The sequence below is a fragment of the Salmo salar genome, chromosome 04 (assembly GCF_965601325.2).
Source record: "Salmo salar chromosome 04, fSalSal1, whole genome shotgun sequence".
NCBI classification, from domain to species: domain Eukaryota; kingdom Metazoa; phylum Chordata; class Actinopteri; order Salmoniformes; family Salmonidae; genus Salmo; species Salmo salar.
The window spans coordinates 41818481-41836886 of NC_138294.1; the positions used below are offsets into that span (position 1 = coordinate 41818481).

General features: G+C 44.6%; 1 long non-coding RNA gene across 1 annotated transcript; it reads right to left on the reverse strand.

Annotated features, from left to right (window-relative positions):
* Positions 1-3806: 3806 nt before the first annotated feature.
* On the reverse strand, positions 3807-13092 carry LOC145878639 (uncharacterized). The gene is made up of 2 exons (XR_014392141.1): positions 12957-13092; positions 3807-11111 (listed from the first exon to the last, which is right to left on the reverse strand). It is a non-coding gene; the product is annotated as an uncharacterized LOC145878639 (long non-coding RNA).
* Between the last annotated feature and the right edge of the window lie 5314 nt (positions 13093-18406).

Sequence of the window (18406 nt, forward strand, 5' to 3'; positions counted from 1 at the left end):
ACCTTAGAAAGGCAGGGTAGGATAGATATAGGTCTGTAGCAGTTTGGGTCTAGAGTGTCTCCCACTTTGAAGAGGGGGATGACCGCGGCAGCTTTCCAATCTTTGGGAATCTCAGACGATACAAAAGAGAGGTTGAACAGGCTAGTGAAAGGGGTTGCAACAATTTCAGCAGATAATTTTAGAAAGAGGGTACAGATTGTCTAGCCCGGCTGATTTGTAGGGGTTCAGATTTTGCAGCTCTTTCAGAACATCAGCTATCTGGATTTGGGTGAAGGAGAAATGGGGGAGGCTTGGGCGAGATGCTGTGGGGAGTGTAGCGCAGTTGACCGGGGTAGAGGTAGCCAGGTGGAAAGCATGGCCAGACATAGAAAAATGCTTATTGAAATTCTCATTTATAGTGCATTTATCGGTGGTGACAGTGTTTCCTAGCCTCAGTGCAGTGCGCAGCTGGGAGGAGGTGCTCTTATTCTCCATGGACTTTACAGTGTCCCAGAACGTTTTTGAGTTTGTGCTACAGGATGCAAATTTCTGCTTGAAAAAGCTAGCCTTAGCTTTCCTAACTGCCTGTGTATATTGGTTCCTAACTTCCCTGAAAAGTTGCATATCACGGGGGCTATTCGATGCTAATACAGAACGTCACAGGATGTTTTTGTGCTGTTCAAGGGCAGTCAGGTCTGGAGAGAACCAAGGGCTATATTTGTTCCTGGTTCTACATTTTTTGAAAGGGGCATGCTTATTTAAGATGGTGAGGAAGGCACTTTTAAAGAATAACCAGGCATCCTCTACTGACGGGATGAGGTCGATATCCTTCCAGGATACCCGGCCAGGTCGATTCGAAAGGCCTACTCGCTGAAGTGTTTTAGGTAGAGTTTGACAGTGATGAGGGGTGGTCGTTTGATATCGGACCCATTACGGATGCAGGCAATGAGGCAGTGATCGCTGAGATCTTGGTTGAAAACAGCAGAGGTGTATTTGGAGGGCAAGTTGGTTAGGATTATGTCTATGAGGGGGCCCGTGTTTATAGATTTTGGGTTGTACCTGGTAGGTTCATTGATAATTTGTGTGAGATTGAGGGCATCAAGCTTAGATTGTAGGATGGCCGGGGTGTAAAGCATGTCCCAGTTTAGGTCACCTAGCAGCACGAGCTCTGAAGATAGTTGGGGGGCAATCAGTTCACATATGGTGTCCAGGGCACAGCTGGGGGCAGAGGGTGGCCTATAGCAAGCGGCAACGGTGAGAGACTTGTTTCTGGAAAGGTGGATTTTTAAAAGTAGAAGCTTGAATTCTTTGGGTACAGACCTGGATAGTAAGACAGAACTCTGCAGGCTATCTCTGCAGTAGATTGCAACTCCGCCCCCTTTGGCAGTTCTATCTTGTCGGAAAATGTTATAGTTAGGGATGGAAATTTCAGGGTTTTTGGTAGTCTTCCTGAGCCAGGATTCAGGCACGGCTAGGACATCTGGGTTGGCAGAGTGTGCTAGGGCAGTGAATAAAACAAACTTAGGGAGGAGGCTTCTAATGTTAACATGCATGAAACCAAGGCTTTTACGGTTACAGAAGTCAACAAATGATAGCGCCTGGGGAATGGGAGTAGAGCTAGGCACTGCAGGGCCTGGGTTAACCTCCACATCACCAGAGGAACAGAGGAGAAGTAGGATAAGGGTACAGCTAAAGGCTAAAAGAACTGGACGCCTAGTACGTTCAGAACAGAGAGTAAAAGGAACAGATTTCTGGGCGTGGTAGAAAAGATTCAAGGCATAATGACAGACAAAGGTATGGTAGGATGTGAATATAGTGGGGGTAAACCTGTGCATAGAGTGACGATGAAAGAGATATTGTCTCTAGGAATATCCTTTAAACCAGGTGATGTCACCGAATGTGTTGGAGGTGGAATTAAAGTGTTCACTAAGGCGTATTGAGCAGGGCTAGAGGCCCTACAGTGAAATAAGGCAATACATGCTAACCAAAACAGCAATGGACAAGGCATGTTGACCTTAGGGAGAGGCATGCGTAGCCGAGTAATCACGGCAGTCCAGTGAGTGGCTTCAGGCAGCTAGAGGGCCGGGGCTAGCAGAAGGGCCTTAGAAGGACGTCGCGACGGAAGAAAGTCTGTTGTGACCCCCTCGTGCTGAATATGTCGGCAGACGGATCAGCAGGGCTCCGTGTGGTAAACCAGGCCAATTGGCAAAATAGGTATAGTGGCCAAAAAAATGTGTCCTATGGGCCTCTTAAGCTAACAGTCCGGTGAGCTCTAGACAGCTAACGTTAGCGGGCCGCGGCTAGCAGTGCCGCGGAGCCAGTTTGAGTACCCCCTCGAGCGGATTTCGTCGGTAGTCCAGTTGTGAAGGATCAGCGGGGTTCCGTGCCCCGTACCGGCAGTAGAAGGGGGTCCGGCCCAGTTGGCAAAAAGGGTATTATAGTCCAGGAGTGGCTGTTGGGCTTCTTCTGCTAGCCGGGATATGGGCCTAGCTCCAGGCTAATTGGTGCTAGCTTCGGGACAAGGACGTGACGTTAAACCAGGAATAGTCACTCGGGTTGCAGCTAGCTAGCTGTGGTGATCCAGGTGAAAAGCTTCAGAGCTTGCGGTAGGAATCTGGGGATATGGAGAGAAGATGGGTCCGGTATGCTCTGTTTTGAATCGCGTTGTACAAACTGGCGAGAGCTTTCCTAGCTAAAGGTTAGCTGATGACCGCTAGCAGTGGTTAGCTGACTAATTAGCTAGTAGCTAGTTAGCTGGCTAGCTTCTGTTGGGGAGTACCGGTTCGGAGGTGGATAACAATACTTTAGAAGAGACAGATCCACACTACATTGGGTGAGGCGGGTTGCAGGAGAGTATTTGAAGTTGAGGTTTAGAAAAATATAAAAGATATGCAAAGAAAAAATATATAAAAAGATATATACATGGGACACGACAATACGAAGAAAAAAGACATCTGACTGCTACGCCATCTTGGTTCCATGTATAACATGCTAGAAAAATTCTGATTAGCTAATATATGAGCAAACTAGAATAAAGATAATCATTAGCACACCTGAACATAGCTAACATTTCCCCAGCCTAATTGTAATCAAATATCCAAATGGAGATTCAGTGAAAACAATCTGACATTGATTGATTTATCCAGATAAGTCCCCCACGCTTGTCTCAAAGCAGCGCGATGGCTCTGTCCCAATCAAAACGGTGCTGAAATGATAATCTATCTGACCACATGACTATTGCTTTAAATTGGTAGGATATGACTTTGGGAGTTTAAGTATAAGCTAGAATTTGATACATGCCTTCAATTGCATTAGCATACTTTATTCCAATATTGTCTTAATTCAGTTGCTTCCACTGGTCCTACTGGGGGAAAAATCGTTGAATCAACATTGTTTCAAAGTCATGTGATGGCGTTGAATCAACGTGGAAAACTGATTGGATTTGCAAAAAGTAATCAACGTAAGGTAATTTCATATTTTTTTCAACTAATATTCAACCGAAATCCAATAACATGGTACATTTTTTGTTGATTTCACATCGAATTCACGTTAGTTGACAACTCAACCAAATGTGAATCAAAACTAGACGTTGAAATGAAGCCTGTGCCCAGTGGGTTGTTAAGGTCAACGGCATCGTGAACTCTACTAAGTACCAGGAGATTTTAGCCAAAAACCTGGTTGCCTCTGCCAGGAGGCTGCAACTTGGCCACAAGTGATTCTTACAGCAAGACAATGACCCCAAGCATACATCATAATCCACAAATAAATGGTTAATTGACCACAAAATCTACATTATGCAATGGCCATCTCAGTCTCCAGACTTGAACTCCATTGAAAACCTTTAATTGAATTGAAGAGGACAGTCCATAAGCACAGACCAAAGCATATCAAGGATATGAAAGATGCTGCATGGTGGATTGGTCTAAGATCCATGACAATGTGTTCTCCAATCTCATAAAACATTACAAATCAAATCAAAGTGTTTTGGTAGTGTACACAGTTTAGCAGGTGTTATAGCGGGGGCAGCAAAACGCTTATGTTACTAGCTCCTGACAATGCAGTAAAATGTCAAACAACTAAAATCTAAGGGGAAAAAAATACAAAAATGAGAAGAAATCAAGAAGGGTGCGACAGATATGATTCACAATCCAAAAAGCACTCTAGAAATAACAAACGCAATCTATATGTATGTACACTGGGAGAATTTACACAAGATCAGTTAAGAACGATATGTACAGCAGTAGATATACTACGGTATGTCAATAATCCAGTACATAAATAAATATGCAGTGTGTATAAACAGTGTAAATAAAATACAATGTACAGTAGTAGAAATATTATGATGAGCAACGTTGGGGATACAGTATAGCATGGGACAGCAGCGTTGGTACAGTTGAAGTCGGAAGTTTACATACACTTAGGTTGGAGTCATTAAAGCTCGTTTTCAACCACTCCACAAATTTCTTGTTAACAAACTATAGTTTTGGCAAGTCGGGTTGGAAGATCTACTTTGTGCATGACACAAGTAATTTCTCCAACAATTCTTTACAGACAGATTATTTCACTTAAAATTCACTGTATCACAATTCCAGTGGGTCAGAAGTTTACATACACTAAGTTGACTGTGCCTTTAAACACCTTGGAAATTCCAGAAAATTATGTCATGGCTTTAGAAGCTTCTGATAGGCTAATTGACATCATTTGAGTCAATTGGAGGTGTACCTGTGGATGCATTTCAAAGCCAACCTTCAATCTCAGTGCCTCTTTGCTTGACATCATGGGAAAATCAAAAGAAATCAGCCAAGACCTCAGAAAACAGATTGTAGACCTCCACAAGTCTGGTTCATCCTTGGGAGCAATTTCCAAATGCCTGAAGGTACCACCTTCATCTGTACAAACAATAGTATGCAAGTATAAACACCATGGGACCATGCAGCTGTCATACCGCTCAGGAAGGAGACACGTTCTGTTTCCTAGAGACGGAACGTACTTTGGTGCAAAAAGTGCAAATCAATTCCAGAACAACAGCAAATGACCTTGTGAAGATGCTGGAGGAAACAAGTCCAAAAGTATCTATATCCACAGTAAAATGAGTCCTATATCGACATAACCTGAAAGGCCACTCAGCAAGGAAGAAGCCACTGCTCCAAAACCGCCATAAGAAAAGCCAGACTACGGTTTGCAACTGCACATGGGGACAAATATCGTACTTTTTGGAGAAATGTCCTCTGGTCTGATAAACAAAAATAGAATTGTTTGGACATAATGACCATCGTTATGTTTGGAGGAAAAAGGGGGAGGCTTGCAAGCCCGAAGAACACCATCCCAACCGTGAAGCACGGGGGTGGCAGCATCATGTTGTCGGGGTGCTTTGCTGCAGGAGGGACTGGTGCACTTCACAAAATAGATGGTATCATGAGGCAGGAAAATGATGTGGATATATTGAAGCAACATCTCAAGACATCAGTCAGGAAGTTAAAGCTTGGTCGCAAATGGGTCTTCCAAATGGACAATGACCCCAAGCATACTTCCAAAGTTGTGGCAAAATGGCTTAAGGACAACAAAGTCAAGGTATTGGAGTGGCAATCACAAAGCTCTGACCTCAATCCCATAGAACATTTGTGGGCAGAACTGAAAGAGTATGTGCGAGCAAGGAGACCTAAAAACCTGACTCAGTTACAACAGCTCTGTCAGGAGGAATGGGTCAAAATTCACCCAACTTATTGTGGGAAGCTTGTGGAAGGCTACCAGAAACGTTTGACCCAAGTTAAACAATTTAAAGGCTATGCTACCAAATACTAACTGAGGGTATGTAGACTTCTGACACACTGGGAATGTGATGAAAGACGAAATCATTCTCTCTACTATTATTCTGACATTTCACATTGTTAAAATAAAGTGGTGATCCTGACTGACCAGAGACAGAGGATTAAATGTCAGCAATTGTGAAAAACTGACTTGGCTAAGGTGTATGTAAACTTCCGACTTCAACTGTATATGTGTGTGTTTGTTAGTATGAGTTGTGTGTGTGTGTGTGTGTGTGTGTGTGAGATGAAGATGCAGGGAGTCAGGAAGCAGGTGCAGTCGGTGAGTTTAATACGAACAAACATCAAGTGAATACTTAAACAAGAGAAGCATCTGAGCATAAACACATAAACAATACTGCCTGATGGGTGATAACAACGGAGTGTAAGATAAAGGGGGAGTAATCAGGGAAGGGTGAGCCTAATGATGAGGCGCAGGTGTGCGTAATAAGGGTTGCCAGGTGTGTGTAATGATGGCATGCGATCTGGTTCGGGTCCACGGAGTTAGTAGACCGGCAACGTCGAGTGCCGGGGGGGGGGGGGGGGGAGCGGGAGTAGACGTGACAGTACCCAGACACAGGACGAAGACAGCCCGAGGAGCGGGCCGGTCAGCGAAGGAGGATTTCTCGGATGATGTTATGATCTAGAATGTTATCCGCTGGAACCCAACACTGCTCCTCTGGACCGTACCCTCCCAGTCCAACAGGTACTGAAGCCGACACCCACGGCACCTGGAGTCCAGGAGGGATCTGACGGCATAGTAAGGCTTCCCTCGATTTTCAGGGGAGGTGGAGGGGTGTCGTGGGGGACGGCATCAGCCAGGGAACCAGGAACCACCAGCCTGAGGAGGGAAACGTGAAAAGAGGTTGAGATCCGGTAGTGAGCTGTAATAGGCATGTGACCTCACTGACCCTCCGGAAGACTTTGAATGGCCCCACAAACCAGGGACTCAGCTTCCGGCAGGGAAGGCGGAGCAAGAGGTTTCTGGTGGAGAGCCAGATGCGATCACCAGAATGGAACACGGGAGCATCACTGCCATGGCGGTCCGCCTGCTCCTTTGGGCAGCGGACAGCGCATTGGAGCCTGACGTGGGCAGCGTTCCATACCTCCTCTGTGCGCCGGAACCACTCATCCACCGCAGGAGCTTCGATCTGGCTCAGGTCCACGGAGCCAGGGCCAACTGGTACACCAGGACGCACTGGAAGGGAGACAGCATGGTGGAGGAGTGACAAAGTGAATTCTGGGCGTACTCCGCCGAGGGAAGGAACCGGGCCCACTCCTCCTGACGATCCAGGAAGTGACTCCTAAGGAATCTCCCCAGCTCCTGGTTCATCCTCTCCACCTGCCCGCTGGACTGAGGCCAGTACCACGAAGTGAGGCTGACAGTGACCCCCAGTACGGCAATATTTAGAAAATCTGTCCACAACAACCATAACAGTAGTGTAACCATCAGAAGAGTGGAGATCAGTGACGAAATCAATGGACAGATGAGACCAAGGCTGCTAAGGCATGGGAAGGGGAAGGAGTATCCCTGCTGAAGCATGCCGGAGAAATTTGGTTTGGGCGCATACGGAGCAGGAGTTGACGTAGCGATCAACGTCCTGCACCAAGGTGGCCCACCAGTACATAGCGGAGATGGATTGAATGGTGTGGGTGATACCTGGGTGTCCAGTGACAAGGGATGTGTGCGCCCAAGTCAACAGCCGATCCCTCACCTCCATGGGAATGTAGGTGACCTCCGAAAGGCAGGTAGCAGGTGCAGGTTCCCCCTCCAGAGCCTGGCGGATGCCCACGTTTATGCCCCAAAGCACGGGGGCATTGACTTGGGAGGGTGGAATAATGAGCTCACTCAGGACAGGAACCTCTCCCGAATCATTTAGACGGGACAGGGCATCGGCCTTGATATTCTTTGAACCTGGGCGGTATGACAGAGTGAAGTTGAATCTTGTGAAGAAAAGGGCCCACCTTTCTTGACACAGGTTCAGCTGCCACGCTGTCCGTATGTACTCCAGGTTCCGATGGTCGGTGACGATGAGAAATGGGTCCTTGGCACCCTCCAACCAGTGTCTCCAGTCCTCTAGTGCCAACTTCACCGCCAGGAGCTCCCGGTCGCCGACATCATAGTTAGCCCCACCCCCACTTCTGAGGCGTCGAACTCCACCACGAAGGGCAGCGTAAGATCTGGGTGTTTCAGCAACGGGGTGTAGGTGAAAAACGTAAGGCCTCATCGGCTGCAGGACTCCACATTAACTTACGGGACCACCCTTGAGGAGAGAGGTGAGAGGCGAAGCTGGCGGAGCTGAAGCTTTTAATGAACCGACGATAGAAGTTGGCAAAGCCCAAAAACCGCTGTAGACCCTTTATGGTGGTTGGGACTGACCATGACCTGACTGCCTCAACCTTCCTTTCATCCATAACCACTCCCTGAGGGCTGATCCAGTATCCCAGGAAGGAGACAGCGGCCTGATGAAACTGGCACTTCTCCGCTTTGACGTACAGGTGGTTCTCCAGGAGTCGAAGAATAAGAAGCCTGCTGACACAGGGGAGGTGGATGGGCAAATCAAACCCTATTGGAAAGCCTCCTGGATGTACTCCTCTCCAGAGCCTTGGTTTCAGCCACCGACAGAGTCTGCTAGCAGGTCGATGGCACAGTCTCAGGGGCGATGAGGAGGAAGAAAGGTGGCACGGATCTTGGAGAAAACCTCCCGGAGATCCTGGTAAACCTCCGGGATGTCAGCCTGTAGGGCAACCACAGGACTCTCAACCGACGTGGAACCACAGAGTAAGGGAAAGCAGGTCTTCCGACATCCAGGTGCCAAGGCAGTAATCTCCATCCTCGACCAGGAGATGGTGGGGTCGTGGCGTTGGAACGTTTGGGAGGCCGATGATGACTTTGTGTACGGGTGCCTCGATGATGAGGATGGGAAGGCTTTCATGGTGCAGTGGTTCCACAGTGATTGTGAGTGGTGCTGTGCTGTGATGTGTTTGATTGCCCCAGATTCCAGTGGTCGATTATCCAGCTTGTGAACCGGAAACGGAGAGGTGAGCGGGTATGGGGTTATGTTCAGGGAGGTGGCAAGGGCCTGACGGCTGGCCATCGCGATGAGTGTGTCCAAGGAGAGGGTGTTGTCTCGGCATGCCAACTCCGCCTGGACCTCTTTGCGCAATCCTCTTCTGAATAAGGTGTGGAGCGCCGGCTCATTCCATCCACTGCATGCTGCCACTGTATGGAAGGTGAGGGCGTACTCCGCAGCGGTCTAGTCATCCTGCCGTAGTTGAAGTAGGATGCTCACCCTCCTCTCTGCCCTCTGGTGGATGATCGAAGACTCTGCTGAACAGAGCCATGAACCTCTCATAGGAACCCATCCTCTTCTCTCTCCCAGACGGCCGTAGCCCACTTCAACGCCAGCCCAGTCAGCAGGGAAATAACCGTGGCAACCTTGGACCTCTCGGTGGTGGGGCTCCCATCTGATGAGCGAAATAGAGGGAGCACTGGAGGAGGAAGCCACTGCATCTGGATGGAGTCCCGTCATATTTGTCCGTGAGGGACAAATGGGCAACGCTGACCTATGTGGACTGCTGAATGGGCTGAGGTACTGGCTCGCTGGATCAACTCATGGTAGAGGATCCTCCGCTTGTTGGAGGTGACGCCTCGAGGAAGATCTAGATGTTGAAGAACGCGGAGGACCTCATCCATCGCTGTCCCCAGTTGTGCCAGCTGGTCATGGTGTTGGCGAAGTAGGTCTCCCTGTTCGTCGACCATCTGGGAGATGTCTTGGTTAGCTGTTGCTTTTTTTTATGGCACTCGACGTCGCCGGTCTACTAACCACCGGTCCTGGCAACCCATCATTACGCACACCTGTCAACCATCATTACGCACACCTGGACTTCATCACTTCCCTGATTATTCCCCCTTTATCTAGCAGTTATCACACATCAGGCAGTATTGTTTACTGTAACGAAGAGGCTGGGAGTCAGGAAGCAGGTGCAGTCGGTGAGTATAATACGAACTAACATAAAGTGAATACACGAACAAGAGTAGCGTCTGAACATGAACACAGAAACAATTCTGCTAGTGATGTCTGTTCAACAGTCTGATATTCTGGTAATAGAAAATGTTTTTTTTTAGTCTCTCTGTCTTAGTACTGTACTGTATCTGTGGACTGTTCTTGGGTGGCTGAGGTCCTTAAGGATCTTCTTGGCCTTCATTATAGAAAAAGGCTCAGTGGAGGGTGCACAAAGTATTGAGAAAATTACTTTTCTTAGAAAAAAAGTAGTACTTGTTTGCAAAATATTTCTCTAAGCAAATTTTATAAGTCTAAAATAATGATTTAAAAAATACAATATATATCTTAGACAAGGGTGCCAATGATTTGAGGTGACTGTATGCTAAGATTAATAATCGTGAAACCTCTGTTACGCATGTTTCATGTATGTGCTTAAATCGTTCTATTAACATATCTTTCTTTTTCTGTCGTTATGCCTTTTTGCTTTCCCCCCCCTCTCATCCCTCTGCCCTAGAGCACAGCTCCCTTCAGTTCAGGAGTGAATCAGGGATCAGCTGGTGGTCTGTCCTACTGCAGGTCTATGCCATCACAGGTTCTGTAGTCTTTTGCACCACCAACAACAACCACCAACAACTTCCCCCTCGAGTATGAACAATCAACTGACAAACCATTGTATCTTTATTTGCTCCACGTCTGTCTGTTTGTTGCACAGAGCCTGGGCAGAGACTGTTCATGTCGATCCAGAGTTTGGCCATGAGCTTCCTCATCCAACACTACAGTAGTAACAAACACCCTCAAACGTGTGACCACTCCCCTCTGTATACATATGTGCTTCTAATGTGCATGAGTCCCTGCCTATAGATAACATTTTAAATCAATACTAGTAATTATGAAATGTTTTTAACACAAGCATTCGATCAGATAAAGTTTGGCAATTCACCACCCCATTGGTAAAAGGAACAATATGTCAGCCATGGGAGTACAACATAAAGAGTTAATGCCTAAAAGTTTATTTTAGGCTACATTTCACAGGAATAATGTGTTTATGTTCTGTACAGCGGCTGTGTCCTAACTGTCCTTGTTTCCTGCAGGTGTGTTGTTAATCTTGGCCTACAGTGGTGTGATGTTGCTCCTGACCTCTCCTCTGGTCCATAAACATTTCATCTCTGCGACGCAGGCCTCCAGCACGCTGGCTGTTGTTGCTAGTCGGGTATGATGCCATACAACGCTTTTATTTGCCCATTTGCATTGAAATATAATCAGCTGGAAGGCTTCTGGCAGTTGCGGTACAGTCAGCAGATGGTATACTGTAGGAGCTGGCCTATGGGATAAGAATGCATGTGCAAAATTTAGCAGGAGAAGAAGTACAACATTTGATTAGTTTGCTGCAAAGGAAGTCAATGCTTTTGGTTCTTTGTCAATGGTGAGAAAACAAGCTGTAACGTTCGTCGTCGGGTGATGAGGAAGAGGACCAAAGCGCAGCTGGGAGCGAACACATGTTTATTCTTAATACTGAAATAAACACGTACACAAAACCAAGACAATGCCGATACGTTAACTGCTCAAAACAAAGAGACAACACCCCACAAACAGTGTGGGGGAAAAAGGAACTTAAATGTGATCCCAATCAGAGACAACTAGCGACAGCTGTCTCTGATTGGGAATCGACAGAACCCAACATAGAAATAAGCCACATAGAGCTCACACAAGGCTATAACGCAAACATAGACAACAAACCAAGGAGAAATACCCAACATGACACACCCTGACCAAAAATACCCGAGTTCACCTGATCAGGGCGTGACACAAGCGAGGTAACTGCTTATGTAAGGTCATAATAAACGTGCCAATATAAGTTTACAGAGGAAGCTAACTGCATGTGTTGGGCTGTAATAAGTTGCCTATATTGACTTGTACAGACTGGCTGCTGAGTGTTTGTTATGTTGGGTGTGTTTGGCGAGGTGACCAAGACAGGAACTACTGCCATGGCAACAAGGGCCAGCTGCCACCTCTGTCTGTTTTCCTGGTCTTCACTGGTTTACTGGCTGTAATCTTCACCTCTCTACAGGTAACACACACACACTTAGAAAAAGGTGACAGCAGTGCTTCTCTGTTTGTATTACTCTTATCAAAATAATCCCTATCATTACATCCCCTTTCAAATCATCTTTGTATTTGACCCTGTTCTCTCATTTTACTCATACTGTCTCTCTTCCCTTTTCACTCTGTTCCTCATCATTTTCGTCTCTCCTCCCCTGGTCCTATCCCTCTCTGTAGGAGACTGGAGACTAGATCTCTGTCTCCACTCTGACCCATGTATGTGCCTGTCACCGCTGCAGACCTGGCTCCAGAATAAAGTGAAATCGGTGAGGGGGCAGTTGAAATCGGGCACAATTTTGGGGGATTCTTGCATTGGAATTATATTGTTTATTGGGGTGTAGCGTGATAAGCGGAGTTCAAATGCCGAGACTACGAGAACATTGATTGAGTGCTTTTGAAGTGACAGGTAGGCTACAGATTTCGCTGCAATCTCCACTGCGCTGTATCAGCACAATGGACAGTGACCTACACACTAAAGCAAGACCGTTTTGGTAATGAATATAATGGATGGATAGGGTAATTCACCTATTACAAACAACCTATGTGAATGCAGCCGTGCTTTACCAAAATAATGCAAACGAGGTGCTGAAAGTCGTAGCCTAATTATTCATGCATGCAAACAAAAATACTGAACAGCAGTATTTGGCTCTGAATACAGACACAACTGCGAATGAATGCAAACAAAACGGTGGTGCCTAGTAAACAATATCAGATTATGTCATGCATTTATCAATCTATATTTAGGCTAGTTACATTAACAGTAAGTAAACAAACGGTGAATGGAGATCCAGATAAGTAAACTACAGTGAGATGCAGCCATGCACCGCTGTCTTGCCAAACAAATAGGCCCACTGCAAACATGGAAAACCATGCCGCTCATGAGTACAGCAACACGTTGTGATTTGGCGCAATACACTTCTGTGGCTCAAATTCAACCCCATCAATTAAGCAATGCCAGCCAAACATAAACATGTTTCCAATACGTACGGTTCAATTTACAACCACGAAAACCAATAGGCTACCAAGAACTACAATAGAATGTGGCTATTCATATGCTGAAACATACCGCTATACCCAGGGACGTCATTTGGGTTCTTGCATTGGAATTCTGCAGTAATTCCAGCCACTCTCTCGCTAGTTTGATGCTAAGGCTAATAACAGTAACGCTTTTTACAGCTAGCTAAGAAGCTAACTAAACTCTGTAGTGGTAGGGCGTTAGGCAAAATTGAGTGAAGCAACTTCAATGGTAAACTTGACCCCGACCTTATTAATCAAATATTACAGGCGGGGGGGAATCGCGTTATTCCCTTAGCCTACCCCAGTGACTTTCCGTAGCCCCTCTACACATACCGTGGCGCCCTCTGTTCATTGTGCTGACACAGCACATCGGAGATACAGATTTTGCGCCAACCTGTCACTCAATCATTTTTACTTATTTGCTATTTTCATATAGGGACATACAATTAAAACGGAGGGGGCTAAGCCCCCTTGTGGAGCTGGGTCCGCGCAGCTGCCTGCTCCTGGGGTTTCAAGACTAGCAGCACTAAAGACAAGACTGAGTAGTAGTCAACCACATCTCAATCCAAGGACCCACTGTTATAGTGAATGGTACCAAACATTCAATGTTACTTCAATCATTCCATCGTGTGCGCATGCTTGTTTTTAGGTGCTTTTATGGCAACGTTTAATCCATAACATTTCAGGTCACAAAATATAATACTCTAACTATATAAACCGTATTTGTTCCGTCAGTAAATGCATTGTTGCTACGAGACAAATGTACTGCGATTCTCATTCATGCCTCTAGAGAGAGACAGAGCACAATGTTCATGTCATCTTGAGGAAAGCTTCTGCAGAAGTATACTTGGGTTGTTGACTTTTCTTGTAATTAAAACTGTTGAATTGATTATCGTACTTGTCATGTTTTTTACAACTTCTAGGAAGATTTTAACCCACTCAACCCTAACACTTCTCCAAGTTTATACCATCATTGCAAATCCCTAGTTATTTTCTTGCTTTGACAAGTCATTTCTGAAGATTATAATTGAATGTGATTCATTCATGTCTGTCCCTCCATTTTTATGGTCAAACCTATTACGTGAACTAAACTCTCATTTTAATATGGTGACACTATTCCTTTAAAAAATGAAATAATCTGAACATAAATGTCAAATCAGTGTAAAAGCAGTTGAGCTGGTTTTACTCTTTTTGGCCAATTTCTGATTTCTGGTGGAAAACTGAGCGAGTTGAGCATAACACATCAACCCTGTTACCCATAGATAAGTTTTTAACAATTTTAAAAACATTGAAGCAAGTATTCAATTGCCCCTCCCTGTTGCACACAAGTTTCCATTCCCTCTGTCACAAGGTGATTATTGTTTTTAAGATGAGAACCTCAATCATGTTACTTTATTGGCACTTACTATAGTCATTTTGTTTATTTAAGCCCTTGAGATGGGAAACCATGTTTTTATGAAGTGGAACGTGTGCTCTTTATGACAATGTTAAAATTAGGTCAAATTAAAAGTTTATTTTGACCAAGTCACACTAACCAAACTGTACTCTATTACTGGACTGACCTTACAGCAATCAGATATGTGGCATCATGGCCAGCTTTACAGTTGAATGCGCTAACATCCTAGGTCCAGTGTAGCTGTTTTTTTTATCTCAATATCAAATCATTTCTGGGCAACAATTAAGTATCTTACTGTGATTGTTTTCAATTACAATGCTAAAAAAGAAACAAATAGCTTCTTAGCAAAGAGCAATTTCTCAAGCAATACTTTTGCTGGGACTGTCTGAGTGGGGAGGGGAAAACTGAAAATCAGCTGTTTTTGGCAGCGGTTTGGAACTTTCTTTCTTACTGGTCTAACTGATTTACCGCATGGGTAAGTCACCATAGAAGGCCAAAACTCCCTCCCACCAAAACAGGCAGAAATGTAAGGCAGTCTATTCAAACAGCTCTTACACTAAAAGGGCATTATCATCATTTTCACAGTATTATTCCAACCTCATAGTGTGGAAGTATATATAAATCAGGGTTTTGACTGCACTAGGCCTTTAATGAGAAAGGTAGTGTCACTGTGTGGGTGCAAACATGTAATGATCTTATTTGTTTGTGTGGAAGGCTGTGGAAATTGTTTTTTTTTTCACCTGGGGAGGTCATCTTGGGAGGTCTTCATTTGAAGTTAAGCTTCATATCTAGACTGGCTCATATCTGCTGGAACTCTTGAGGCCCAATGTGTTGTCCTGTCCTTATCTACCTGTACAAGCTCATGTGTCTCCAATCTCTCTGACGCATGAATGCGTCAGTGAGTTTCTATGCCTTTGCGTTGCTTTTTGATGTGCTGTGTACAGACTCACCCTTCACAGCTCTGATCTAAGGATCTTTGTGTCCATGTCCCTGCGGCCAATACTTGTCCACGTTTTGTTCAGTTAGGGTTTCCAAAAGAATATTTAATTTTCAGGACTGTAACGCGTTAGAATTAAATGAAGAGACAATTCCATGAAAATGTGTATACAAAAGAACATCTAAGCACAGCCAGCCTTTCTAAGAAATTAGGTGAGTGCTGTGAAAGTTTTTGGAGGGATCAACTCAACAAAAAAAAAAAGGATCTGTTTGCGTGCCTGAACAAAATGTGGGTTTACCGGTGCATTCATTTGAGGAACACCTGTGCTAACTCCACGCCATGTTTCTTGGGCGGGAATTGTGAGTTGTTGACCTCGATGTGTTGGCTTTGTGTGGTGTGGCACGTCATGGGGAGACTGAGAACTGGATAGACCAGTCCAGCCCAACCTTAGGGTGGTCCCTCTCTCTGTGAGAACTAAAGTGTGGTGGGAGGGGAGCAATGAGTTTACACTGGAAACACACCTTACAATGCTTATAGAATGGGGGTAGTAGAAGATAATTGTCAGAGATTCATTTGAACAAAATCAGCCCCGTTTTGGGGGTAAGAGATTGTCATGAGTACGTCGTTCCAGGTGGTCCAAAGACCATTATTCCTCACTAAAATCGGAACCGTCATAAATTTTGTCAACATGACAGTCACCAGCTTTCTCTGAAACCATTTACGTAATAGGAATTGATTTACTACTGCTACGACACATCTCATCGGTCGCCAGTTGATTGCCATCTGACGTGTAATTTACCTATTTTTGTGGCGTGCTTGAGTGTTTTCACCTTGTTCTGTAGAACATGGAGATGACTGTTTGCTTTGACCAGCTAATGACTTCTGAGGCAAAGAATTACTATGTGGGAGCCAGACACAACATCTTTCCCTATCTCCTCCATCACGCATATCCCTGGCCACACACACACAAACGGCTGCCCATGCCAGCTTGTCGCCCGTGACAGAGCACAGCCCTGATCTTTGGTGACTGTTCACAGTTGTGGTAAAATATGCTGCCGATCCAGCCCGCTCTTGTGACATGGCACTGAAGCGTGGCAGCCATTCTACTAATGCAAGAAGACGCCCACTCATAGCACTCACCTGCTGTCTGCCTGCCACCAAAACATTGTTCATTATGACTTGGGTAAAACTACCTTGTCTGCCCAATGCACATGGAAGTGGTTCTTGCTTTTGCAAGTTTTATTCATTCCCTCACTCTAACCCAAAGAAAATTGAGGAAAAAAAACCCAATTGAACAAGTATTTGAAACTAAATGGGTCGTTCCAGCAAGTAGGTGCCCTTTAAGTAGTGTAACTTGGTGAAAAAAAGCACTTTTATTTCACCTAATATGGATATACTATCATAAATAGCACATGTTCAACTTAATCAAAAAAAAATCCCATCTCAAGAAGTTAAATTTAAAAAAGTACTATAATAAGTGTCTATTAAGTACCAAATAAAGTAACAGGGTTGACAACTTCATCCATGAATCCCCTTGTGACAGGGGGAATGGAAGCTTGTTGTGTGCAACAGGGAAGGGCAATTGAATGCAAGCTTCACAAAAAAAATCACATTGTTAAAACATTTCTAGCCTGTCTATGGGTAACAGGGTTGACGTGTTATGCTCGACTCACTCAGTTTTACACCACCAAAAATAAGAGTAGAACCAGCTCACCTGCTTTAACACTATTAGCTTCTTTTGTAAAATACATTTAAGAGGAATATTTAACCATGTTAAAATGAGAGTTCAGTTCATGTAACAGGGTTGACCTTTAAAATGAATCACTAATCACATTACACAAATAATCTTCAGAAATGACTATGTCAAAACAACAGGATAACTAGGGCTTTACATTGATGGTGAAATGTTGGTGTTAAGTGGGTTAAAATCCTCCTAGAAATCAGAGGATGCACAGAGGGACATATCAAAATGCAGAATTTTGGCACTTTAGCAAGTCTTTATTCATATAAAAAATCACATGTATTGAATTTTCCATGTGGTTTATATTAAAAGGCAATTTAATACAACAGGCTTTTAAAAATCAATATTTTTGCACAATTTCTACTTTTCACTAATTTGAAGGAACAGACCAAATGGGAAGAAAAAAATTGAGAGCAGATATGAAAGCCTTCTGTCTAGATCTTAACCGTATACCCCTTACACACACATTGTGTTTTAACATCATCAGTTTGCGAGACTCACAGATCAATGTTTAACTATCAATTGCATATTGTAAAATTGTTGTATTGTGCTGTCTAGGCCTACATAATTTTACATCTACAAACAAATGTTGGGTGGGTAGATTTAGAGGTGTTTTGCTATGATGCAAGAGGACAAGAGTGTCTATGGAATGGCATAGTAATTTAACTGGAGGGGGTAGTTTGGTGACAGGGGTATCCCTTGGTAACAACAACCTGTGGAAGACTGCTCGTTGCTAAGAGATTTCTTCAGAAAAGTGGACCCCCCTTCCTCCAAGAGTATAGCTTACATGCAGAATCGCACTCTGTTAGTTTACATGTTCCTAGTTGCTCCAATTAAGACTATTTTTTAAATAAATCTAACTTTGTCTTCAGTTAAGGAAATCGTTTTGTCACAAAAGTTTGTTGAGGTCCGTTAATATGAATCCATGTCCTACCCTACGACATTCCCTAGCCTAGTTTGACTAGTCAGTCAGTGATGTGATGGCAGACCTGATTTCCATGAGAATGGTGAGGGGCAGGGAAAGGGTTAAGCCTGGACTGTGGGATAAGGAAGAAGGGGCACTCAATGCAACGCTAATTTTCTGCCCCATGGGGCACCCAGAGAAAAGAGGACAAAGCCAGCCATAAGACACGCTGAGAACCACGGTTTACTGTGTGCACCTGCATGCTCTAAAGCAGTGAGGGAACAATGAGATTTACCGAAACGGGTAATTATGCTCGGGAGTTGGATGGCTTTCCACTCTCCTTTTCTGTTGGGAAAGAAAAGCGGGCAAAGGCCTGGTGAAAGTTTCGACTATCTCCATGTTAAATCATATAGGCCTTGAGTTTATTCTACAGTTGCATCGGTAGACTTTAGTTATGTTTTATGTAAATGGTGTTAGTTTTAAGAATTTATCATAGGCACATTATGTGACAGTAGAAAATA